At 35.0% G+C, this 26,475-nt stretch overlaps 1 protein-coding gene across 3 annotated transcripts in view; it reads right to left on the bottom strand.

The window, feature by feature from the left end:
• The window catches only part of LOC105227885 (uncharacterized), a 193,102-nt gene that overhangs the window by 148,537 nt on the left and 18,090 nt on the right, over positions 1-26,475 (bottom strand). For all 3 annotated transcript variants that reach the window (XM_049457823.1, XM_049457825.1, XM_049457824.1), the window contains exon 2: positions 16,772-16,908. The gene's annotated coding sequence lies outside the window, so the exon portion shown is untranslated. The remainder of the gene's footprint in view (positions 1-16,771; positions 16,909-26,475) is intronic.

Genomic DNA, 26,475 nt, shown 5'->3' with positions numbered 1-26,475 from the left:
AATTATTTCACCGTAATCTTACGTGGAGATCATGGTAATATTTAATTATATTTTAACCTTTTCAGGGTCCCTTGTCTTGTTATTATTACCCTTCATAAAAATGACTTTCAAAGTTCAAAAACCTAGAAACTAATGCTTAGACTTAAGCATAGTCTTAACCCACTGCTTAAAGAGGTCCATATAGCTGACGTGGAATTCTGAGAATCTGTTTTGTAAGATGTTGAAAGAAAATTGAGAAGTTAGTGACGGAAAATTTTCCAATTTTCACTTTACCGTTATCAAACTTCTTCACACAGCTGCATGTGTAGATGGCGTATAAGCATTTTATACATACACATATGTACATATAAGTACATATACTTATGTGTAATAATGTAGCTATGCTAACCACGAAGCGCGCACGAGCTCATAAATTCGCTGAAGCTGGTCAGTAAACAAGCGTTAACAAGCCAGTTGACGGCAGTGGAATCGGGTCAATGGTGCTATCACGATTCGGTCATATCACATACAACTTTTATGCAGCAAAGACACAGACATACATATATGCACATAAGTATATGCACATATAAACATATATATACATACATCTACTATACATATGTACATATGTACCATACACATTTCCTATATACATACATAAGTACATACTATATACGAGTATACTGTACAAGCGTACTCTTACAAAATTTTGCGGGCGCTGACAGAATTTAGGTCGCCCAGTGAGCTGTGACAAAAACAACAAATAAATAAACAAAAAAAAACCATAAAAACAATAAGTCAGTGCGATGGGCAGATAATATTTGTTATATAAAGATTGTGGCTGTCACAATGTGCATTGTTGTACTTTTCGTGTGTGTTTGTTGTAGATTGTATCAGTTTACGTGCGCTCGTATCAAGTACAGGGTGTAATTAAAGCGCACTTAAATTTAGTGATTTTTTTTAACAACGCTTGTCGCTGTCTGTGCTGGTTATTTGAGATGGTTTTCCTGTTGCCGGAGTGTTTTTTTTGAATTTTTTGTATTTTTTGTATTTTTTTTTTTTGTTTGGAAAAAAATCAAAAAAGCACAACTTTAGTGAAATTTATGCGGTTTCATACAATACTTCACACAAAAATATATTTTTTCCCAACTTCACCACAATTTTTTTTAGTTCCCATGCTTTAATTATACCATTCAGACTTTTTATTGCCTGTTTTTTCATGTCTATTCTTTTAATTTTTAATTAATAAATTTAAATATTCAAATTTCCTGTATACCGCTTATCATCAGAAAATTGAAAACTAAATAAATTAAGCAGCTACAAATTAGCGCCCACTAAGCGCTTAATTTCTGTCAGCTAGCTGATAAATAATTATATATGTATGTTTATTTAATTTTTTTCGTTTTTGCTTTTGTTTTTGTCGTCTAATTTATGCAAATTAGTTTTTGTTTGCTTTTCTCTCATCTCTAGACTAGTAAATTGAGCTTATTTGTTGATAACTTCGGTTTTGTTTTAATTATTACTGGTTTTACTGTTTAGTTTCGGTTATCGGTTCGTTTATTCTAATTTATAACTTCGATTTTTTTCAATTGTTACTTCTGCATTTTCGAACTACAAATTTATTAATGTTGAAAATTTGTATATTAGTGACGTAGGAATTCAAAACGTGTTTTTAATAATTCAGCCTTAAACAAAGAACGTCACAGTTTGAGGAAGTTTCAGCAGTTATTATGAACTTTTTTGAAATAATATTTATATACAAAATAAATTTAATTTAATTTTTAGTATTGAACTTTATCTTATTAATCTTATTTCAACTTGAAATCTGCAAAAATATGTACAGAAAATATCTTAGCAGCGCGTATGCCTTACCTTTCACTTATCAACAATATATAATTTTGAAATTCTCAATAGGTTTATCAAAAATGATAATATATGTTTGTGCTTGGTAGTAATGAAGTTAAGTAGCAGAGAAGGACTCAAAATTATCAGCACATATTTTACTCTCTGTATTATAACCAATATTTCTTCCATTAAATGTTATCGGTTTGCCTCAAGGCAGAGTCTAGAAAGCGAATTTACAATATTTAAGGCTTTTCGACCAAAAAGAGCTGGAAAACTCATAATTTCGGCAGTTGCAATAGAATAGGATTCCATTAAGATTATTAAGAACGAAAAAATACGGTAGCTGCACCGAAGTTATAATACCCTCACCATGTGAATATTTTATATAATTGAAGCTTATAAGAAGTTCTTAATGCTTGATTTTCATGGATCAGTTGAAATGGTAGCTGTGTATTTGCTATAGTGGTACGATATACTCGTATGATTTGGTTATACTCTCTATCAAATTTCGTGAAGATACCTTGTCAAATAAAAATTTTCCATACCAGCCCTTGAATTTTATTATTCAGTATGTATGCCAGCTCTATATTGCAGTGATCTAAACTGAAAGAGATTTCGTTGGTTTCGATAAATAAGTAGCTTCGCAATGAGACAAGATAGTGTGCAAATTTTCAATTTCAATATCCCAAAAACTGAGGGACTTTGTTATGGGCGGCTGATGGACTATATGGATGAGTTTACTGTGATATTTTGACTATGAACTTAAGTAGATCAAGCCCTAAGGTATTAGTTAAAGTAGATTACTCAGAATATTATTTCCAGATTTTTGAACAAAGCTAACCAATTTGATCCCAGTAATATAAACTAGAAAGCAAAACGAGATAATATGTATTCATCAATTTGAAAAAGTAACTAAAAACCATTGTTGTTTGTAGTACTTATGATGGTTCCAATATAGATAAAGTCATTGAGTTTTTTAAATTGAGGGCTACATAATATCACGTTTTGCTCGGGCTGATATCAAGCGCGGAATAACTCTTGCCAACAGATGCTTTGAGAATGGTTTGCAATTGCGAAGTAGATCCCTCTCTCGATGGACAAGAACATTTTATAAGTCTCCTAACATTCCCGTTCTGTTATACGACACAAAAATATGGCGAAGCAAAATGTGAAACAACTTAAAGCAGTCGAGAGAACTGTTCAATGTCAGATCTACGAACCCGTGCGCTGGAGTTGAAGATATTCGAACCATGAACTATGTGAGCTCTATGGTGACATGGATTGCACAGATAGGCACATAAAAATTTAACGAATACACTTGCTCGGTCATTTTTATATACCCCTAATAATTATCACTTCAAAACAACCATTCGAAACATTTATGCTCATATTTCACTTACTGATTTCCGGAAAATATTTTTTAGTACCTAATGAAAAATATTTGTTAGATCATTAATTTTTCTTAGTAACTGATCTAGATGACACTCAATTGAAATATGGCAGCAGAAACCTGAGTTACAGTTAAAAAATTACAACTATTTTCCAGCAAAACAACAAAAGTGTGGAAATTACGCATAATAAATTCCCGTTAAATGCATGCATTCCACACAAATGAATTGCTCTACTTTCTTGGCTCACTGAGTCACGACGTAGTCTACGAAAAAGAAATCTAACTACAGCTACAAGCAATTAAGCAAAGATAAAGTGAAAATAATTCGATGATTTTGCATTTGAAAATGCTCAACACACCAGCATTTGGGTGTGTGCGTGTGTCTGCAATTTGTCAAAAACCAATTAAATATGGCGTCATAAAAATTGACACTTGCCGCATAACTGTACAAAACTAAGCTTTAATGACCGAATAACATGGAAAATTTAATGATGGAGTAGACGTTGAATATAGACGCTTTGAACTCTGCTGCGAAATGTTAGAAAGCCAACAACACTCGAGGCATAAATAAAGCAATAAAACAACAACAAAATAATAACAATTATAAATTTTGTACATTTGTAGCATACTCTACACACGCACTGTGTCAGCGAGGCACTGGGACGGCGGACGGCAGTCCAGCAGAGGTCAACTGCGTTTTATGAACTTTCAATTATAATCACAACTAACGTTAGTTTGTATATGTGTACATGTGTGTTTGTGGCTATTTGTGTGAAAATGCATGAATTCTTGTATTTCTATGATAGAGCAGCACAGTCGATGCTGAAAGTATGAAATTTCAGTTTTTTTTACTAAATTGTTATTGCTTTATTGTTATAGTCCAGTGTGTAGACTGATACACCAAACATTCTTTCATTCATTGATTCATTCATCAGCTACACGAAATCATTGAAAACAACTCTGTGTTAAATTTCTGCTCTATTTTTTTCATAGACTGTTGACCAGAGCAAATAAATTCCAGAGCAATTATAAATGCAATTAAAGCATGGATAAAACATGTATGGTATAAATAAAAGCAATATCAAATAAAATATGATAGCAAAGTCAAGCATGCATGCGGTGAATATGAAGTTGGAATGCATGAAATTAAAATGTAACGGAAGTGTAGTTGAAATAAAGATTTATATACGCAGTTATTCGAAGGTAAAGCAATAACAAAATTTCTTCAGGAAATATTTTTAAGTAATAATTTTTCACATGCCTTCAGTTTTAAAGCAATATTTTAATTAAAATATTTTTTTAAATGAAATTTTTTATTGTATGGCAACGTATGTGCGTCAATAAATATTTTCAGCCGCAAGCCTTCTTAAACTATGTTTGTTTGATATACATTTTATAATAATTCTACTAAGAATTAAAACATTTTTTTTTGAAGAGTTGCCACCTGTTTAAAAGAATTTAATTACGAAAAATTAGGGCTATCAAATTAATTGACTATTTTGAAATCATACATATTTTTTAAAAATATTTTTTAAAGAGTTGCCACCTGTTTGAAAACATTTAATTACGAAAAATTAGGGCTATCAAATTAATTGACTATTTTGAAATCATACATATTTTTTAAAAATATTTTTTGAAGAGTTGCCACCTGTTTGAAAAAATTTTAATTAAGAAAAATTAAGGCTACCAAGCTAATTGACTATTTGTAAACCATAATAATGTTTAATTTTTTTTCTTAAAAAAAAACTTTTTCAAACTCGTGGCAATTCCTCTAAAAATACTTTTAACTAAGATGATACTTCAGTCTCTTCAGTGCATTTTTCATCAATTTAATTAAAATAAAAATTTCAAACATGTGGCAGCCGGATTAAAAATTTTTTCCTTTATTTTTATTTTATTTCATTTAATTAACAAAAATTAGGGCTGCCAAAATAATTGACTATTTTGAAATAATAATGCTGTTAATTTTTTTTTTCTTATGTAAAACCTTTTCCAAACGGGTGGCAATTCCTCAAAAAATATTTTTAACTATGTGGTTACTTAATGTTCTTCGGTGTCTTATCCACAGTGCATTTTTTAAACAATTTAATTAAAATAAAAAATTTCAAACATGTGGCAACTCAATTTAAAAATTTTCTTCTTTAAGGTTTCTTGAATTTTGTACAAGTTAATGCAAATATTGTAACAATTTCGTTGTGGATACATTTTGTGAACAATTTAATTAAAATAAAAAATTTCAAACATGTGGCAACTCAATTTAAACATTTTCTTCTTTAAGCTTTTAGAATTTTGTAAAAGTTAATGCACTAATTGCAATAATTAAAACTCCTGCCTAAAAATTTTTACATTGATCATTTTCTAGTTTATTTGCTTTCCACCTATTTGAGTGTAGAACCAATCGACTTATAAAAGCAAGTTCAGTCTTCCCTGCCTTAGTACTGTAGTGCGACCGTAACGGAATTTTGACAGTCAAGTATTTTGTTAGCATCTGATCTGGTTCCAAAATTTTACTTTAAAATAGGTTGGTGGATCAAATAGACCACATACCCTCACGCTTTATTTGAGAGAAATATCTGAAATCACACTAAAAGAGGTGATTGGTGCAAAACCTTGCGATTCGTCAGTGGGACTCACAACATACAGACAGATCAAAAGGGCTAATGGAGTAGGAGCTGGAACCTATTGCTCGAAACTGTATCTCAGGCGACCCTTCTAGCTTTCGGAATGCTTCATTAATTTCCAAGTGAAAATCTTTGCTTTGAAGAAAGCGGCTGTGATAGCTAACACTGCAGGAAACAGCACTTAAAAGAATAAGTAAAGGGTGATTTTTTAAGAGCTTGATAACTTTTTTTTAAAAAAAAACGCATAAAATTTGCAAAATCTCATCGGTTCTTTATTTGAAACGTTAGATTGGTTCATGACATTTACTTTTTGAAGATAATTTCATTTAAATGTTGACCGCGGCTGCGTCTTAGGTGGTCCATTCGGAAAGTCCAATTTTGGGCAACTTTTTCGAGCATTTCGGCCGGAATAGCCCGAATTTCTTCGGAAATGTTGTCTTCCAAAGCTGGAATAGTTGCTGGCTTATTTCTGTAGACTTTAGACTTGACGTAGCCCCACAAAAATAGTCTAAAGGCGTTAAATCGCATGATCTTGGTGGCCAACTTACGGGTCCATTTCTTGAGATGAATTGTTGTCCGAAGTTTTCCCTCAAAATGGCCATAGAATCGCGAGCTGTGTGGCATGTAGCGCCATCTTGTTGAAACCACATGTCAACCAAGTTCAGTTCTTCCATTTTTGGCAACAAAAAGTTTGTTAGCATCGAACGATAGCGATCGCCATTCACCGTAACGTTGCGTCCAACAGCATCTTTGAAAAAATACGGTCCAATGATTCCACCAGCGTACAAACCACACCAAACAGTGCATTTTTCGGGATGCATGGGCAGTTCTTGAACGGCTTCTGGTTGCTCTTCACCCCAAATGCGGCAATTTTGCTTATTTACGTAGCCATTCAACCAGAAACACATTTCGAACCGAACACTGATTTTGGTAATAAAATTCAATGATTTGCAAGCGTTGCTCGTTAGTAAGTCTATTCATGATGAAATGTCAAAGCATACTGAGCATCTTTCTCTTTGACACCATGTCTGAAATCCCACGTGATCTGTCAAATACTAATGCATGAAAATCCTAACCTCAAAAAAATCACCCGTTATATAAGTCGATAGTCAGGCGGCAATAAAGCTATCCTTGGAAGCAGAGAGGCAGTAGATATGAGAGCTTCCGGAAAGCGGCTGCAGTTATACTGGGTTCAAGGCCACAAAGGGATTCCGGGAAACGAAATAGGTAGTGAGATTTTCAAAAGTGACATCCGTCTGCCCATTGAACTAGTACAGGAAGCATAGAAGTCGCTAAAAACGACATAAAATGAAGTTTCCAAAAGGGCTGGCAGACAGACGGCTGGCATGGTGAGTTAGGAAGGAATTTTTAAGGTCACATATCCCGTATAAGATCATGTGCAAGAGCGACTGCCGGTCAGTAGTACCTAACCTGGCACTCTCGTCACGCTGTTGCCAAATTTTGCAGCAAATCAACCAAATCCACCCAGTTGAGCCACTTCAAAAGTGCTCTCGTGAGATAAAATTTAAAACAACAAACATTTTGCAACTATTCAAGCAACAGCAACAACAATTAGTGATAAAATAACAATTCAAAGATAAAAGAAAAAATCGAAAAAACTCAATAACAGCAACAACAAAGGCAACAATAGGAAAGCGACTGCGTTTCTAATGTTTAATTGGAAAATGTTGTGTAGAAACATCAAACAATATGGCAAACGACTTAATTAAATTCGCGTAAATTTCAATTACAAAGCAATAACAACAACAACAACAGCAACAAAAATAATATAACAAAATTGGCAGCAAGGTTTGTATGTCAAGCGGAATTCTTTTCTACTTTTTCGACGCGCTGCAAATAGCGACTTTAAAAGGTCGCTGATTGTCTGTGCGCTCTTTTTAGACACTGGCATGTATGAGTGTGTGCGTCTATGAATGAGTATCAATGAAAACAACTAGGCACAGGCATATTTGTTGCCGTTTAGGGAAGCTCGTCAGCTAATTGACAAGCCGGAACGAGCGTTTTTCTATCAACATCCCCGCTTACAGCGACTGCCTCAGCTGCTCGCCTAGACATTTTAGAGCTCAAAGTTCTGATGAGCAAAATACGTACAATATGTGCGCAATATACAATATGGTATGTATGTATGTATACCATACAATATTTATATATATGAATATTTTTGTATGCTGCGTTGGGCTCAGTCTGTCGATCGCCGACAAGTGTCGATTTTGTAGCTATTTTTAAATCGCAGCGTAAAAATAGCAAAAACCAAGCATGGAATACATGTACTAGTATTTGTAGTATATAAATATATATGTGTATAGTAATATATAAAAAAAATTACTACAAAGATCTGTATTTGTAGTTACATACGTCCTAGTGTTCTATGCAAAAATGCAAATATAGCTTATTGTTTGTTTTTCGTAAGCGATTTGGCGGCAGTGAGGCTGCTGTCTGTGCAAGATTACAAATATTTAAGTCATATAAACGCTTATCGTCACTTAAAATGCAAAACAACGTAACATCACTTTTCGTAAGATTACAGGCTAAAGAAAAACGATATAATAGAAACCACTCATTAAAAAATTTAATTTTGGTATTAAAGTGGTTATACTATATTGATTATACATACATATCTAACAGCGGATGCTGAAGATTTTTTGCATATGCAATATGATGTTGTGAGTCGGAAGCAGAAAAGAAATCAATTTGGATTTTAGGTGGCGCTATATTTTTATGTATATATATCGATTTTTTAAAAAAGAAAAAAACAATAAAATAATGTTAAGCTGGTGGCAACACCATAAAAAATATTTATGTTAAAAATTTAAGTTTAAATAGTAACAAAATTTATGCAGATATTTACATTTCAAACACAAAATTTAGTAAAAAAAAATATTAAATAATTAGAGACAAGTGGGAACACCATAAAAAAATATTTAGATGTGTGTGTTTTGGAAGACATAATATGTAAAAAGATTAATTAAATATTTGCATATACGACTTACATTAACAAAGTTTTTGATAAGGTGGCAACCCTGTAAAATATTAATACAATATTTTTTAAACACACTTTTTTGATCCGTGTTCTTGTAGAACACATAATATTTTATCTATCTAATTTTTTTTTATTTTATACAATGTAAGCTGGCAGCTGGCAACACCATACAAATTATTTTTGTCTAAAAAATTGAAGTTTAAGTATTTAGTAAAAAAAGTATTGTAGATATGAAATCTTGAACATTTCAAACGCAAAAATTTAGTAAGAAAAATAATAAAATAATTTGAGATAAGTGGTAACACCGTTTAAGAATATTTACATGAATGTATTTCAGAAAACGTAATATGTAAAAACAATTAATTAAATATTTACATATGTACATACATATGCATGTATGCTTTACATTGCGAACATTTTTGATAAGGTGGCAACACTGTATAATTTTAATAGAATATTTTTGAAAAACATATTTTTCTTTAATTATACACATAATATTTTATTTATAATTTTTTATCTTATACTATGTATGTACATATTTTATTAATTTTACAATTTTGGACAGGTGGTAACACCGTAAAATAATATTTTTGTAAGAAAATCAAGTTTTGAGAATATTAGCAATATTGTAGTTGGATAGTTTTGCACATTTAAGAAGCAAAACTAATTAAAAAATAATAAAATGATTTTAGACAGGTGGTAACGCCACATAATAATATATGTATATATGTATGTATATATGAAAAAAACTTTTTTTATACATTTCAAAGTAGACATAACACGTAATATTAATTAATTAAAGGCATATGGGCACAATTTTTTCGGGTGGCAACACTGTAAAATATAAATATATTTTTTTTTTGATAGATTTATTTTTTATTATACAACTTTATAGGTAGCATAATATATTATTTATTTAATTTTTTTAGTTTGTATATTTGTAATTTAGTGCCTATGGCAACACTGTAAAATAAGTATTTTTTGGTAGATCTTTTTTAATATATGTCTTTATAGAAAACATCATATAATATTTAATTAATTTTTTTTATTTTGTATATTTGTAATTTCATGCTTATGGTAACTCTTTTAGACAGGTGGTAACGCCACGAAATTATTTTTTTGAAAAAAAACTTGCCTTATACATTTCGCAGTAGTCTTAATATATATAATAATAATTAGTTAAATATTTATATGACTAGCATATGAAAAAATTATTTCAAGGTGGCAACACTGTAAAATATACATATAAAGGGTGATTTTTTAAGAGCTTGATAACTTTTTTAAAAAAAAAAACGCTTAAAATTTGCAAAATCTCATCGGTTCTTTATTTGAAACGTTAGATTGGTTCATGACATTTACTTTTTGAAGATAATTTCATTTAAATGTTGACCGCGGCTGCGTCTTAGGTGGTCCATTCGGAAAGTCCAATTTTGGGCAACTTTTTCGAGCATTTCGGCCGGAATAGCCCGAATTTCTTCGGAAATGTTGTCTTCCAAAGCTGGAATAGTTGCTGGCTTATTTCTGTAGACTTTAGACTTGACGTAGCCCCACAAAAAATAGTCTAAAGGCGTTAAATCGCATGATCTTGGTGGCCAACTTACGGGTCCATTTCTTGAGATGAATTGTTGTCCGAAGTTTTCCCTCAAAATGGCCATAGAATCGCGAGCTGTGTGGCATGTAGCGCCATCTTGTTGAAACCACATGTCAACCAAGTTCAGTTCTTCCATTTTTGGCAACAAAAAGTTTGTTAGCATCGAACGATAGCGATCGCCATTCACCGTAACGTTGCGTCCAACAGCATCTTTGAAAAAATACGGTCCAATGATTCCACCAGCGTACAAACCACACCAAACAGTGCATTTTTCGGGATGCATGGGCAGTTCTTGAACGGCTTCTGGTTGCTCTTCACCCCAAATGCGGCAATTTTGCTTATTTACGTAGCCATTCAACCAGAAATGAGCCTCATCGCTGAACAAAACACGCGCGCGAAACACATTTCGAACCGAACACTGATTTTGGTAATAAAATTCAATGATTTGCAAGCGTTGCTCGTTAGTAAGTCTATTCATGATGAAATGTCAAAGCATACTGAGCATCTTTCTCTTTGACACCATGTCTGAAATCCCACGTGATCTGTCAAATACTAATGCATGAAAATCCTAACCTCAAAAAAATCACCCGTTATATTTTTTTTTGAAGATTTATTTTTCAATATATGCCTTTATAGAAAACATAATTTATTATTTATTTAATTTTTTATTATTTATAAATATTTATTTATATAATTTAATGCTTCTGGCAACCCTGTGTTATAAATTTTGTCAAATTCTTTTAGGCGAGCGATACTTTATGTGCCTATTTAATTTAGAGCCACATATATTAATAAAAAATACATTATTCTTCCTTGTTATTGTACCTACACAGTACATGAAATACTTCAAGCAAATCCCAAAATAAATCGTCTCGAAAATTGCTCGTAGCCCACAATTCAAATGCTGACGAAATGTCTGCCAACGCTATTACACATTTGGCATATGTAATTAGTTCTTTTGATGAAATCGAGGAAGTCAAAATATTGGCTTGTAGCAGAGTGTAGATACCAGACACCAGAAACAAGCAACTAGAAAAAAAAAAAATTATATACAAAATCGCCGCAGCTCTTTAATTTATGCTTTCAAAGCCAAACAATTGCTGTCGACTCTTTTGTTTTCCTGCAACTGCTCAAGCGTATTGAAATTGATATTCAATAGCAATGGACACTAACAAATATGTTTCGCATAAATCAATCAATTGTTGCTGTTATTCGAAAATAAACAAATAGTTGTAGTTGTAGTAGAATTCGGATGCTTTGGTCATTTTGTGGGGAAATGTTTTTGTTTGTATGTATGAGTGCCTTTATAAAAATTTTTTATCGATTCTATTTATTTATTTATTTTTTTTTCAAAATTAGTCCTGTGACAATGACAAATTTTGCTAAACTGCGATTTTATTGTACTTAAGTGGGAAAAAGTTTAAAAATTAAAATGATAGAATATGATTTTTGTTTAAAATTCATGGATACATGGTCTATACACTCAGGTTCAAATGTAGCTGGCTGGTTTTTGTCGTTTCGGCTAGCGAGATTATACACTCAGTATCAAATTTGACTCGGACTGGTTTCCGACAACTTTTTTGTCACTTCGGCTTCCGAGACTCAGTATCAAATTTGACTCGGACTGGTTTCCGAAAAGTGTTTGTCGTTTCAGTTTGCTCGCGAAGTTACAGTATACTCCCGTGTCCATTGTAATCTTACTCGAATATATGTATACCCATTTGTATATCTTTAGGGGTCTTCATATGAAAATCCAAAAACCGTTATTTCAAATTAGGTGTGACTTTACTTAAAAATAATCTCGATGATCTTGTTAGCGATCAGAAAGCTAATCTGTTTATTCTTTTCATTTCAGGTTGTTTCATTTAAGTGAGTTGCTACAGTCAAGACGGAACGCGGTCTTAGATATTTCAAATTGCCCTCAGGATAAATTAATCAGTCGCCTCAAATACCGCAAGCGACTATTAGTGCTCGCTCCAAAACAATATGAATCGAGGCTCCAGATGTTATTACTTGCTCTCAAATTAATCAGTTCCCTCAAATACCCAAAAGACTATTAAATAGTCCTCGCTCCAACACAACAAAAAGCTCAAATCGGGATTTTAACAAAATGCACCGAGGAAAAAGCGTCTTTTGAGCCCATGGTGAATGGCCGATCAAAAACTAATACCAAGAGGAGCTGTGAATGAGGTAAGTTTAATTTCACGGTACAAATAATTTTTTCTTCAAAATCCATCAACATTTCAACCCTCAAAATATAATTACTTTCATCTACATATTTGAATCTAGATGCCATGACTTCTTTCGTTCCTAAATGAACCGACTTTGTTTGAGTCGAATATTTCCCAAAGGACACAAGACTACATTTGCTATATTTCGTTTGAGAATCTAGGAAAATGAGATTTTGCAGTGCGATCTTTAATCTATTTCGCCCATAGGTCGTGTTGTGTTGAGAATCTAGTAAAACAAACTATTATGACTCTAGAAAACTAGAAAAACTCAAAACGTAACTAGGATAAAATCAGTTTAGTGGAAGTGATTCACTAAATAGAGCTCCTCAATCGGTTTTGTAGAATCAGGTGGGTTTCCTTGCGACATATGATTCTGTAGTTTCGATAAAAATGAGCTGGTAGATGATTTATGCTTAAATAACTCGACGTGGTTACTACTTTAGGAGGGAATATCTCCATGGAAATCACCTTCTAAGACATTTTCGGGTTCCTTTAATGCAGTTGAAGCTATTATTGGTCATCTTTCTTTGGATAAATCTCTTCTATAGGCATTTCCAGCTTTTTGTTTGATGCAACTGAAGCAATCCTTGTTCACCTTTCTCTGAAGAGACTGTAATATGTAGGAATTAAAAGTTTTGAAAGAATATGGTTTCTCAAAACCATAAGCTTTCAGTATTTTCGTCCGTAAATTCGGGTTGTCTCGCAATTGTATGGATTTTTCGAAGATCCGCGTATGATACGCAAAACTAAAAGTCGAACTAAAGGCGAAAGAGTTGGGAAAAATTACTGTAAATAACTAAGTTTTCCACGTAGTTTGTAACAGCCAGAGAAAAATGTCGGAGACCCTATAAAGTAAGGGTATAAATGATAACCGTTCCGAACTGAGTCGATCTATCAACCTTTATGTACGAGGTTTTTTAGTTCAGTTTTTGAGATATCCATCTAAAATTTTGCACACGCTCCTAACTTCTCAAGAAGCTGCTCACATAACCAAATCGCTGATATCAGGCAACTATAGCGTATAGCTGCCATACAAATCGAATGATCCAAATGAAATTCTGGTATGAAAAACTTTTCTATTTGAGAAGATATCAACACGAAAATTGGCATGAATTTTTCCTCAAGACAGCTCTATAATATCCAAAGAAATTTTGCACATCGGACTACTATTGCATATAGCTGCCATATAAACTGAACGATCCAAATGAAGTTCTGGTGGGAAAAACTTTTTTATTTGAAAAGCTATATTCACGAAATTTGGCTTGTATTATTTTCTAAAACGGCGCCATAATATCTGAAGAAATTTTCAATATAGAATCACTATAGCATATAGCTGCCATACAAACCGACATATCAAAATCAAGTCTTTGTATGGAAAACTTTCTTATCTGAAAACATAGCTTTACAAAATTTGGCATGGATTACTGGCCAAAACCGCGCTATAAATATCTGAAGAAATTTTTAAGATCGAACCACTATAGCATATAGCTGCCATAGAAATTAACCCTTGAAAATCAAGTTTTTGTACGGAAAACTTTTTCATTTGATGAGATAAGGTCATAAAATTAATCACAGTTTATTGCCTAGAGTAGCGCTATAATTTCTAAAGAAATCGTTCAGATAAAGCCACCATAGCATATAGCTGCCATATTAACTAATCGAACAAAATCAAGTTCTTTTATGGAATATTTTTTATTAGGTGCATTTTAGCTTTTATGCAACTGTAGTTAAGGGGTTTTTTCTTTTTTAATTAATTTTTAACTTAAAAGCATCGAATACGCTACTTTTATCACAATTTTAATATCATTTTTTTATATTTTCCGTACAAAGTGCGTACTAAACTTCCATCTACAAAGCGCTTTAGATTGGCAGTTTAATAATTTCAACTCTTCAAACTCATAAAATCGCTAAAAACTCGTGTTAAACGAAATAACAAAGTGGCAATTTATGTATTTTGTTGTTACAACAACACTTGCAACAAACGTTTCTATGCATTTACATATGCAAGTGCAATAAAGGCGCTTGAAAATTTATGTCGGTCTATTGGCCCTTTGACTAAAACGTGCCTATACACAGGCGTACATGTACACACACACATAGTGTACTTTACAGATTTTACGAGCTCTTAATACAGTTATCAATTTGTAGCAGAACCTGCTTGTCGCTGGGCAATAAAAGAAGCGCTCGACGCCCACGCAACGAAATTTTTAACACAATGACTTGATTGGCGGCATTTATGACGCGCACACACGTACACTGAATTAATATTCCTTACAACATTTGTGGCAGCAACAACCTAATATACCTAGCATACAAAGCCCACTAATTTATGCGCGCCCTAAGAGCCCTTTCAATTTCTTTACTACTTGTGAGTTTTTATTTTTCTACTTTTGTTGTAGTTGTTGTGATTTTTTAGAGTTGTATTAGCGCCCAACGCCATAAAATGTCGTCATAAAGTAATTATGTTAATTTGAAGTGTCACATTTGTATAAAAAAACGCATAAAATATATAAACTATGTATTACATATGGGGTCCACACGCCGCTTAACTGGCGCACTGTGGGTGAAGAGAGCGCTCATAAAAAGCGTGTCAAATAAAATGGACTATAGCATAGATAAAAATGTATGTGTCAATAAAATTGAGTTTATGTGCTCTTCAAAATTCATATCTCCAACAAAAAAGTGCGGTGATTTAATTTTAAAAATATTGAGTGCAATTCGGAAAATGTCAAAAGCGTTTGAAGAGTAGTGTAAAGTGGGGTATTGCATGGCATGGAGACACGCCCACACTGCAAGTGAATTTATAATATTGAAGCTTGACAAACATGCTCCTATAACAAGAAAAAACGTTAACTTGCTTTGAAGCCGGTGCTTTATTACGATGTTCGCGCTCATACTCAGGGATGGTGGGTCCAAGCAGAGACATTCTGAAGTTCTCGTCTTCCTCTACAGCATCCCTGAAAACTTCGACCACTACGTTCGACCGACGTTTATTCACGAAGTCACTGGAGAGAAAGAGAATTTAACTTTTTCATGAATAGCTCGAAGCTCGGAATTAAGGTTAGAGTTGAAATTTTCTGGTTTCCTTCTCAACCTTAGTTTCATACTAGCTGTAGTGTTTTTCCAGCAAATCTGGTTGCTATCAATGTTGAGGTAAACCTATTGCTCCGAAGTGAAGCTCAGGGCTATGCATTTACTCTGACATGAGAGCTATTAAACTAACGTGAAAGAGAGAGTACACCTTTGTTCCACTTACATCGGAGTAAAAACGAGTTGGTTATCGGAGAATGCAAAAGAACAGCTGGTACTATGAAAAGTCTCGTGTCGCAGTGGAGAGAAAACAGGCTGCGCTACCTCGCAACCTTACAATCGACCACAACTCATCCCACCATGAAGAAGTTCGAATAGCATTTACCCCTCTGAAAAACAACAAAGCAGCTGGGATTGATGAATAGCGGACCGAGTTACTCAAATACGAGGGCGAAGAACTGAGAAGGAGCATGCATCAGGTTTTTTGTTGAATATGGTCGAACGAACGGATACCCGACGATTGGTATTCCACAAAAAGGGAGACCCCACAATCTGCGCCAACTACCGTAGGATAAGCCTCCTCAACATCACATCTAAGGTTCTATCGAGCGTAGCGTGTGGAAGTTTAAAGCCCACCGTCAACATACTGATTGGACCTTACCAGTCTGGCTTCAGGCCTGGAAATTCAACAACTGATCAGATATTCACCATGCGCCAAATCTTGAAAAAGATCCGTGAAAAGAGGATCGACACACACCACCTCTTCGTCGATTTTAAAGTTGTTGTTGACAGCACGAAAAGGAGCTGTCTTTATAGTCATAATTACGAAGTCGTAGATAACTTTGTCTATCTTGGAACGAGCATCAACACCAACAGCAATGCCAGTCCCGAAATCCAACGCAGAATATCTCTTGCCAGCAGGTGCTACTTCGAACTGAGGTTTTCATATTCAAGACACAATAATATAAGCGTCTCAAATCTACCTCATTCGCTTTTAGTAGAAATATATTATGTGTGAAATTCTCCATGTTATCTACCCAGCCCCTTAATTGTCTCACAAGTAAAGTATTCATATTTCATTACCTTTATATCAGCGCTGATTTCATTTAAGCAGAATGACAGCTGATCGTGTCATGCAAAACTGACTCACTGTCATTCAATTCGCCCGTGTGCCTTTACAGCGCGTAAAACGGTGACGAATATTGAACATTTATTGCAATCTGAAAACAAGAAAAAGACAAGAAAATGTAAAACAAACACTAAAAACGGAAGATATGCATATGAAACTTAAATAAATATTAGCATAAGTGGAAATTCAAGGTAATAAAACTGAGTGCCCGTGTATGACTAAGTGTTATTAGCAAGCCATTAAACAAATGTTTGTGTGAGATATAAATATGCGAAATTAATTAAAAGAAATTATTGTGTTGTTGCGGCAATTTTACGATATTTATACACGGCTAATTGTATATGTTTATGATAACTTTGGATGTCTTGCTTAAGAGATATTGCGAAAAGTGGAGGTAGAGTGTTGAAATTTGTGTGTCTTTGCTTTTTTTTGTAAATATTTCTTACTTAGAATCACCGTGAACTATTCTAAATCTCTGACGGAGATCAGTTTGGCTGAGCTCAGGACACCAAGGGTTATAGATCTTAGCATGAGAAGTTCAGGGCTCGGCTATAAATGCCTGAAATATCCTGAATCTCCGGTGACGAGATGAAGAAATGCCGCCTCGGATTAAGCAATCACCACCCCTAAGGGGCTGCCTCAAGTCAATACTGAGGTATGAGAGTAGGGCAACAAAACGACGCGGCATGTTACGACAAAAACCGATATACAAATGTCCCAATTGCATGCATTGTAAAAATGGGCCGATGAAACAATATCGGATGCGCGTTCATTGAGACCAGTCCTGATCCTGACTTAGCTTTACTGGAAAAAGTGTTACAAACAATTTTGCTTTCGGCCTGATGAGAGTAATATGCTGTCACTTTAGTAAGGCACGATGACACCTTGCCGAAATGACTGGCAGGCCAACGACACAATTTTCTCAGTCTCGTTGAAACCCTGACAGGTCTTTAAATACATTCTAAGCACATCACCATTAAATTGGTCGTACAGGTTCAGTTCAGAGAACGTTTGATTAACACTTGTGTCAACCTTCGCGGAACCTACACACTACCACCACGAAAAGCGGCATAAAGCGGAGACCCAACCGAAATATGAATACATCAAATAACAAAAACCCCAGAGAAAATCACAAGAAGAAGATAACAAAAGTGTGGAATACAGGCAGCAGTGTTCTGCCAATGCCGAAGTTACAAAAGCGCGCAAACATGCGCCAAGAAAATATGGTATCGACCGAGTCCACAACGACGATCTCAGAAGCAAACCTTGTCATATTCTTGAGGAAACACAATACACCAACATCGGCAAAAACAAGCTCCACTTCACAGAAGTCTCCAGAAGACAAAGTGCGACTAGCAGAATAAGAGTGTACTTATTTATAGACCGAATTCAAATCCAAAAAAGTACAGACTCTCCATATCAAGAGGGGCTTTGTTGAGAATTTAGCACTGAAAACTAAAGTTCTCTCGCGACGAACAAAGACCAAACTCTACAAGTTCCTCATCATTACCGTCTTGCTATATGTTGCTAAGGCATGGACACTGATAACATCTGATGAGTCAGATTTGGACAGTCAGTTTGAAGTTGGATGATTGACATATTCAGCGAATTAAGCTAGGTTACGCCAGCTAGGTCATGTTGTCTGGAGGGAAGATTTTCGATTGAGTACCAGTCGGTAGAAGTAGAGGAAAAGGAAGACCCCACACCGTTAGTATCCCGAATTGGATATTGAAAATGTTACGATTCGAACGTTACTTATTTGGTTTTTACATTTCTCTCTTATGTCATACAATAGATGTTGTCTAAGAAAATTTTAAGGTCTCTCTAATCGCCAGTATCTCTCACTTTTTTGTCACCTTCAACGTAAACTCCAACAGATCTAATACACTTATGCCAACGATTTTTCCAATCCTCGAAACAATTTTTAGAAGCACTTCTTGGGATGGCCTTCAGCTGCTTAAGAGAGTTTTGTTTCATCTCTTCGATCGATTGAAAACGAGTTTCATTCCGATGACTGTTGACTTCTTTGCATATGGAACAGATAAATGTCTCATCGGCAGTTATAATGTTCCCCATGAATGTGGGATCAGAATTCGCAAGATCAAGCATGTCCAAAGAGACTTATTTACGGTACCCTTTTTGAGAAAATAGTCCGCTTTATCGAGATGAGTCGAGCGAGAACACGTTTCGTATCCAAAATATCCACTAAAATTATTCGAAGGGACTCGCTGGAGATGTTGAGCTCTCTTGCCATCTCTCTAACACCTGCCTCACGATTTTCAATCACTTTATCCTTAATTTTTTTAATATTTTCATCAGTATAAGATGTCGGAGGTTGTCCAGTACGAGGCATGTCTTCAACAATCTTTCGACCGTATTTGAAGGCTTTGTCTTACTCGTAGGCTTGTGCTTATTATAAAACTCTAAGACATTTCGAACATTCGCAACGATTACGCACACGAAATTTGGTTTGAAATACAAAATTTGAGTGAAATTCTTTGTCTGATATTTTGATCCTTTGAAAAAATTGCTACACACTAATGAGGTGCACCGACTTAAGCAGTTGCTGTAAGCAAACCGACGGACAGAACGCGCTCATATTTGGTTTAGTAATGAAGAATAGAGTAAAGAAGAATAGTCTTACCAACTTAGCGAAATATGTACACTTGGAATATAATTTCTGGGTGCTTATTTGCCACAATGTATAGCTGTCATACAAGCTGAACGAAATCAACTTCTTGTTAGGAAAACTTCTCTATTTGACGAGATATCTTCACGAAGTTTGGTGCAAATTATTGTCTAGTACAAAGCTATAATATCTGAGGAAATTTTTGTGTTCAGAAGGTTGTAGCATATATCTGCCTTACAAACTAAACGTTGGTTTAGTCAGGTTCTTATTTGGAAGTAAACGTTGTTTGCTGTTTCAAACTAAAAACAGCAAAGATTTATTGCTTCTGATATTATATTAAGTCGCAATTATATTTTTTTTCTCTCTCACTCGCTGATTGCTTGTAAAGTAATAAATACCCTTGTCGCAGCAGCCTAATGATCGTCAAGTATGTGTCATTTCCACTGATGCATTAAGCGATCATTAAAGCCGACAATACACACATACAGCCACACATTGCCGACCCACTGACAGCTCATCAATTAAAATCGCATTTCAATTAGTTAATTCACTGCAAATGTTTCAATTTCCGAACAGCATAATAAGTACATATTAGTACAAAAAGCAACAACAACAAAGAGCACGAAACAAAAGCCAATAAATATCAAGCATCAGCATCATTAAAACAACTGCCCAAAAGGGGGGAAGCAGACAAAAGTAACAATAATGAAAAAAAACTTGAAAAATTGAGAAAATGAAGAAAAAATAAGAAAGATTGAGAAAACAAAAATAAAAAGTTGAAAAATCGGCGAGTAAAAAGCCAGTGAACAAAGCCGCGTATAATAAAAGAATCGGTTACTAAATAAATGCACGTTTCAATTTCTTATTATGCGGCAATTTTTTCTGTTCACATCCTTTTTGTATACTTCATACTTTTATGTTTTCGGTTTTATTATAACGATTTTTGTCGGTTTTTTGTTTTCAAACTTTTTGGCGCAATTTAAAAGTTAATTTACTTCTGTTGGCCGCAGGGGCCGAACGAACAACATGACCAACACCACCCAGTCGACTACATGAAGAGCACAAAAACAAAAAAAAAAGACAAAAAGAAACCACAAAAAGTGAGCATGAATAGCGATGGGAACGTACGATTCGCGCCGGGAAGAAAGATAGTTGGTAAGCACAATCTGACAGCGGCAACAAAAATCGACAGGAAGAAGACAAAGTTATGCAGGTCATTTGGTAAATGCGCCATGACCGGCCGGAAAAAGGGAGTCTCTCACTTCTGTGAGCGGCACGATGTACGCGCGCACGCTGTGGCGGGTTTAAAGGGAAATGCGGACAATAGCCGGCAGCTGGCATAAATTGACCACCATGAAAACGCTCGTTGCAATTCATGCAACACTGGCGGCCAAAGCGATAACACGGTTTGAAAAACACCAAAAAAAAAAAAACAACGGCAAGCCACGACGCGGCAACTAAAGCAGGCAATTGAGATTGAGTCAAAGAGTTAAAACAAAAGTGTGCGCAACTATTGAAGCTTCAAGCATTATCAAAATGAAAGAAATAAAGGGCAAAAAGTAACTATGTAAATGTGGCAACAGTGTGGCAAACGGGTGTGAAGAGCAAGAGTGTGTAATGAAGGCAAACAAACTGCGGCTAACGGTTATAATTCTTAATTTTATTTCGCAACAGCCGTAATCAGAGGGACTAAAAGTTTTGAGACGTGAAAAAAATTTGAAAGGAAGCAGTTTTTGAAGCAAAATTTTAGGGTACAGGTTCAAATGCAGTATGTCTGAAGTTTCTGGAGATGATGTATTGGATGTTAACAGCTTTTCCATCTAACTGTAAGATGATGAGGATAAATATTCTACTTTTCAAAATTAAGAAAATCAAGCGCAAAAAGTAACTATGTAAATGTGGCAACAGTGTAGGAAAAGGATGTGACGGTCAGGGAAGAGTAGTGAAGGCCAACAAGCTGCGGCTAACGGCTGAATTCTTAATTGTATTTCTCAGCAGTTAAAATCAGAAGGAGCAAAGGTTTTGAAACGTATAAAACTTTGAAGGCAAGAAGTTACTAGAAAGAAATTTACGGGTACGAGGCTGCAATGCATCAAATATGCTTTAGTGAAAAAGGTTTTCGAAAGAAATTTATGACATCACTTTGGAAAGAGTTTCAGATAGTTTAGTGATCGAAGTGAAATAAAGTTAGCTCTATTTGAAATCTGAAATCTCTTTTTGAGATCTGAAATCTCACTATTTACGGCTTCGGCTATAAATACGTACATCCCGGACCTAGACTTTTGGAGACCTTGTTAGTCACACACATACTCCTCTATACCACAGCCATACTTCTAAATTGTCTGAAGTTATTGGAGATGATCTATTGGACCGCGACAGCTTTTACATCTAACCGTAAACCGACGATAAAGGATAAATGTTCCATTTAGCGGATCCACTTATACGGAAATACTACTGGATCTCAAAACCTCACTGTCCAAAAACAATTCTCAGGTACAACTTCTACGGAAATTAGTCTGTTCATAAATCTCTCCGAGCGACTAACTAAAATAATGATTACGGAGAGTTATCTTTTCAAAATTGAAATATGGCATAATATTACACGTTTTATTGCAGGAAATTTTGATGTCTCTTCTCACTGCGCACCATAAAGTTTTCGAACGAACCTACTGTGCCGAAATTTAGTGTAAAAACTCTCGATTTTACCTTAACCATAAAACGTAAACCCGACTCAACGAAAAATTCCCATACTCTGAGATACAATTTCTGAAAATATCCCTGAAGAACTAAGAGGTCTAGGAAAACTGAGATCTTTGACAGAATCTTAGTCAACTTGGATCCCAATAGGTCGATTCCTCTCAATAAGTCGACCAATATGATATCCACTTAACGAAAAATATACAGACATGTTCAGTCAGCGAATGAATTAAACCAAAGCTTAATTCCTCCTCTGAATACATTTTGTTTTTGTAGCTACTCCTTTTCATACAAATTGTCGATTCTTCATCTTATACTTCCACATGATGTATACATGATTTAATGCGCGGCAATTTGATGATTAAACGCCGTACAGCCGAGTTTGAAGCTGACGTATTAAACCCTTGTCGAGACGCTCTTGAATTGATTTGGTCAGGAATCAACACACAAAGGCGCAACACCACGGCAATCCCGACAGCATTGTGCAACCGGCTCACAAGCCAGCGGCAGTATCGCTTTACAGTCGCTCCAACTGGTAGCACAGTGTATCGCGAATTCCACTCACTCACTCACTAACTTCGCTTTCAACCTTTGCGCCAACGATATGCTTTAAGCCAGTCATCGAGCCAGCTTCAATTGAAACGCCGCTGCAGTCTTGTGTTGCCGCCTGGCAGCTGGCCGGAGACAATAAACCGTAGCGAATGCTAGCGTACCAACGATGGGCCGACCAACCAGCCGGGACCGGGGAACTCACTCACAAGTGCTTCATCAATGGGCGTGCAGCGAGCCACTAATGGGCATATGCAATCAGTGCCGCTACCAAACCAAAGTTGCTTACTCTGCTATTGGCAGCGCGGCATGGCTTTACGTTCTTGTTGCCTTTTTATTTTTTCCTTTTCACTTTTTTCGTTTTGTTCTTCCGTTTTTTGCTTTGAAATTGAAAACGAAAGCAAACCTGTTAAGATGGCAACACCACACTTGCCACTGCCGCTGTCAGCGTTGCCTGAAAGCTAAATATGTGTGGAAGAAATGTGAAAAAACAAACTCATAAAAATGCTTTTGAAAAATGTTCTGTAACGACCTCTAAGAGAACATCAATTATGTTGTGTGTTAAAACAGTGTGTTGTTTTGGAGATTAATATGATGACTTTGTTTTATAAGTTCGCCTTGGGTTTCTATAATTTCCAAAAAGGTTGGGGTTTGGATTGAATTGTTGGCAAAGAAAGTAGAATCTTATATTGGAAACCGTCAATAAGTCTAGTGATCAAGTGAAAGGAATATGCCCTCTCTCTCTTATATCAAATTTTCCTTCTATAGAAAGTAATGCATCAATTACTAGTTAGCATTGGTATAAGTAATGGTATTGTACTTGAGTTTCAATATTCTTCTTAATGGTACAGTCGGTTGGTGTTATCCTGATTTCCTTTGGCATTGGCTTAGTGTTTTCTTATTATCATTCGTATTGGTAATGGTGCTGGTATTGGTAATGACACTGGTTTTGGTAATGGTAATCTTCCTGCATCCAATACCAATTAGAATTTATGTTGATTTTGAAATATAGCAAAGACACATAACTATCTGTTGTAATGCTGATTGTATTGGTAATGGTACTGGTGCTGAAATCATACTTGTGTTGTAATTGATATTGGAATATGAGTTTGTTTGTGAAAAATGGTAAAGACACATAAATATTCGGTAATAGTACAGGTATTGGTAATGGTAATGGTATTGGTAATGGTATTGGTAACCATACTTATATTGGTAATTGGTTTTGGTTTTGGCTTGGTTTATGTTAATTTTGAAATATAGTAAAGCCACAAAAATATCCGTTGTAATGCTACTGGTATTGGTAATGGTACTGGTTTTCGAATTATACTTTTATTGGTAATTGCTATCGGAAAAACGGTAAAGACACATAAGCATTCGTTTTGCATTAATTAGTGATATTGAAAATAATATTGCTATTGGTAATGAAATTGATATTGGTATTAGTATTTTGGTTGGTATTGATATTGTACTGATATTGCTTTTACTATTGGTAATGATATTAGTTTTTGGTGATGGTATTGGCCTTCGAATCGGTATTGATGTTGGTATTAGTATTGGTGTTGATATTCACTTTGGAATTTGTATTGGTATTAGTATTGGTAATGGTATTTGTATTAGTATTGGTATTGATATTCGCTTTGGTATAGGTATTGGTATTAATATTTGTAAAGGGACTGATATGAGTATTAGTTTTAGTATTGGTATTGGTATTAGTATTGGTATTAGTATTGGTAATGGTATTTGTATCAGTATTGATATTGGTATTGGTAATGGTATTGGTGAGAGAGCAAAGGAAGATGGACCGCCAAACTGATTAAGGAAATAGAGACGTGGCACAGTAGAAACCACGGCGAGGTAAATTTCTACATAACACAGATGCTGTCTGGGCACGGGTATTTCCGAAAATACCTGTACAACATGGGAAAAACAGAAAGTCCAGCATGCATTTACGGAGACGAACCGCTAGATGATGCAAACCATACCTTTTTCAAGGCCCCCGATGGAAAGAAGCCCGAAGAACTGTAGAAAATAAGCTCGGAGAATTAAGTACTGAAAATATTTCAGGAAAAATGATAGCAAGCAAGGAAAACTGGGAAATAATTGCCGGGTACGTGGAACATGTTTTACGCACTAAAAAAAGAGACATGGATGCGGACTCCCAATAGAAGATGAGCCAATAGCTTGATGCTGGCTAGAAAACCGTAGGCATCCCTGGACGCAGGGAGAGTAGAAACTGACCTGTAATGGGTCCATCTTGGAAACCTTGCCCTGAAGTAATGCTAAAGCGGTCCCGGGCTAGGGAAAAAATCCATGGTAGAAGGGGGGAGTGTTTTAGTGGGTACACCACTCACATAGGATGACGATCCCTATACGGTGCGAAGGCATTTTAAACCCTCCTTACGGCCTAAAAAAAAAAAAAAAAAAAAAATGGTATTGGTATTGGCACTGGTATTGATATTGATATTAGTATTTGTTATTGTTATCGGTATTGGTATTGATATTGGTATTGGTAATGGTACTGGTACTGGTATTGGTATTGGTATTATTACTGTTATTGATTTTGATATTTACACTAGTATTGATATTGGTATTGGTAATGATATTAATATTGATATTTGGATTAGTATTGGTACTAGTAATGGTATTGGTGTTGGCTGTAAATAGTATAGATTTTGCGTCATCCTTTAGATGGAAGGTATTGCAATACATTGCTTGTAATATTGACAATATGCAGTTGTAATGGTTTCGGTAATTACAGTGTAATTATGTTTTAAATGCTACCCATACTTTTGTCTAAACTAAATTTTACTTATTCCAAACACAACTCTGGAATTTTGAGTAACTCACTGCCGCATTGATCCCACAACAACACATTATTCTCATGACAAACAACACGACAGTAAACAACATATCTACGCATGCGCAACAACGTGTACGAGTGCGACCACCGCCCGCTGCCATTTGGCACATAAATCAAGTGTTGACAGACAGACAGCTGAGCAGAATCGAAGAGACATAACGACGGCCACCTTGTGGTTGTTATGCGCTGCTTTAGTGTGTAAATTTAATGGATTCCTTAGTGCCTCGTACTTTTTGTCGCGCTATGTGAGGTAAGCTTGCAGCGCTGCACTTATATATAACACATTCTGCGGCGGTTTGCTTTATTTGCTTGCTTTTATGCATTTTAAAATTCAACTAATAAAATAAAATGACAAAAAAATAAGAAAAAGAAAATAAATTGCATATAAGTATGAGTGTATGTGTTTGGTGTTTGACTGCTGCTTAAATGAATTGATTCGCTTCTAATTCAAGCGCGCAAGCAATGGCGAATGCAAAGGGACCCTTGTGCTTGTGGCTGCAGAGGCAATGCATTCTCAGACGGACGCGCAAACAAACCAAAAGGCAAACAAATTTTTTCAAGTGACTGTGGAAATGCATGCTCATGTGTATGTTTGCATGTTTGCTTAGGCTTTTTTACTTTTGCAGCATAAAACCCATAAATAATTGCAGTTTTTGAACGCCTCTAAGCCTTGGCAGTAAAAATATTTCGTTTATATTATATACAAGTATGTACATACATACATGTATACATATTTTGCATTTTTCTGCTATTTGCCATTATTTATGTTTTTGTTATTGTTTCCAAAGTGTAGTTTGCTTTTGCTTTTATTTGCTTTTCGATGCTCAATTTTATGACTTGAAATTTTATTGCATTTCATTTTGGTCCACATTCACCTCACATGCGGCTAGTGACGAGCGTAGCCAAATGCAACTGCTAACGTA

Source organism: Bactrocera dorsalis, chromosome 5, assembly GCF_023373825.1.
Source record: "Bactrocera dorsalis isolate Fly_Bdor chromosome 5, ASM2337382v1, whole genome shotgun sequence".
Taxonomy (NCBI): domain Eukaryota; kingdom Metazoa; phylum Arthropoda; class Insecta; order Diptera; family Tephritidae; genus Bactrocera; species Bactrocera dorsalis.
The sequence above is the reverse complement of the archived record's forward strand: the minus strand, read 5'-3'. Positions and strand labels throughout refer to the sequence as shown.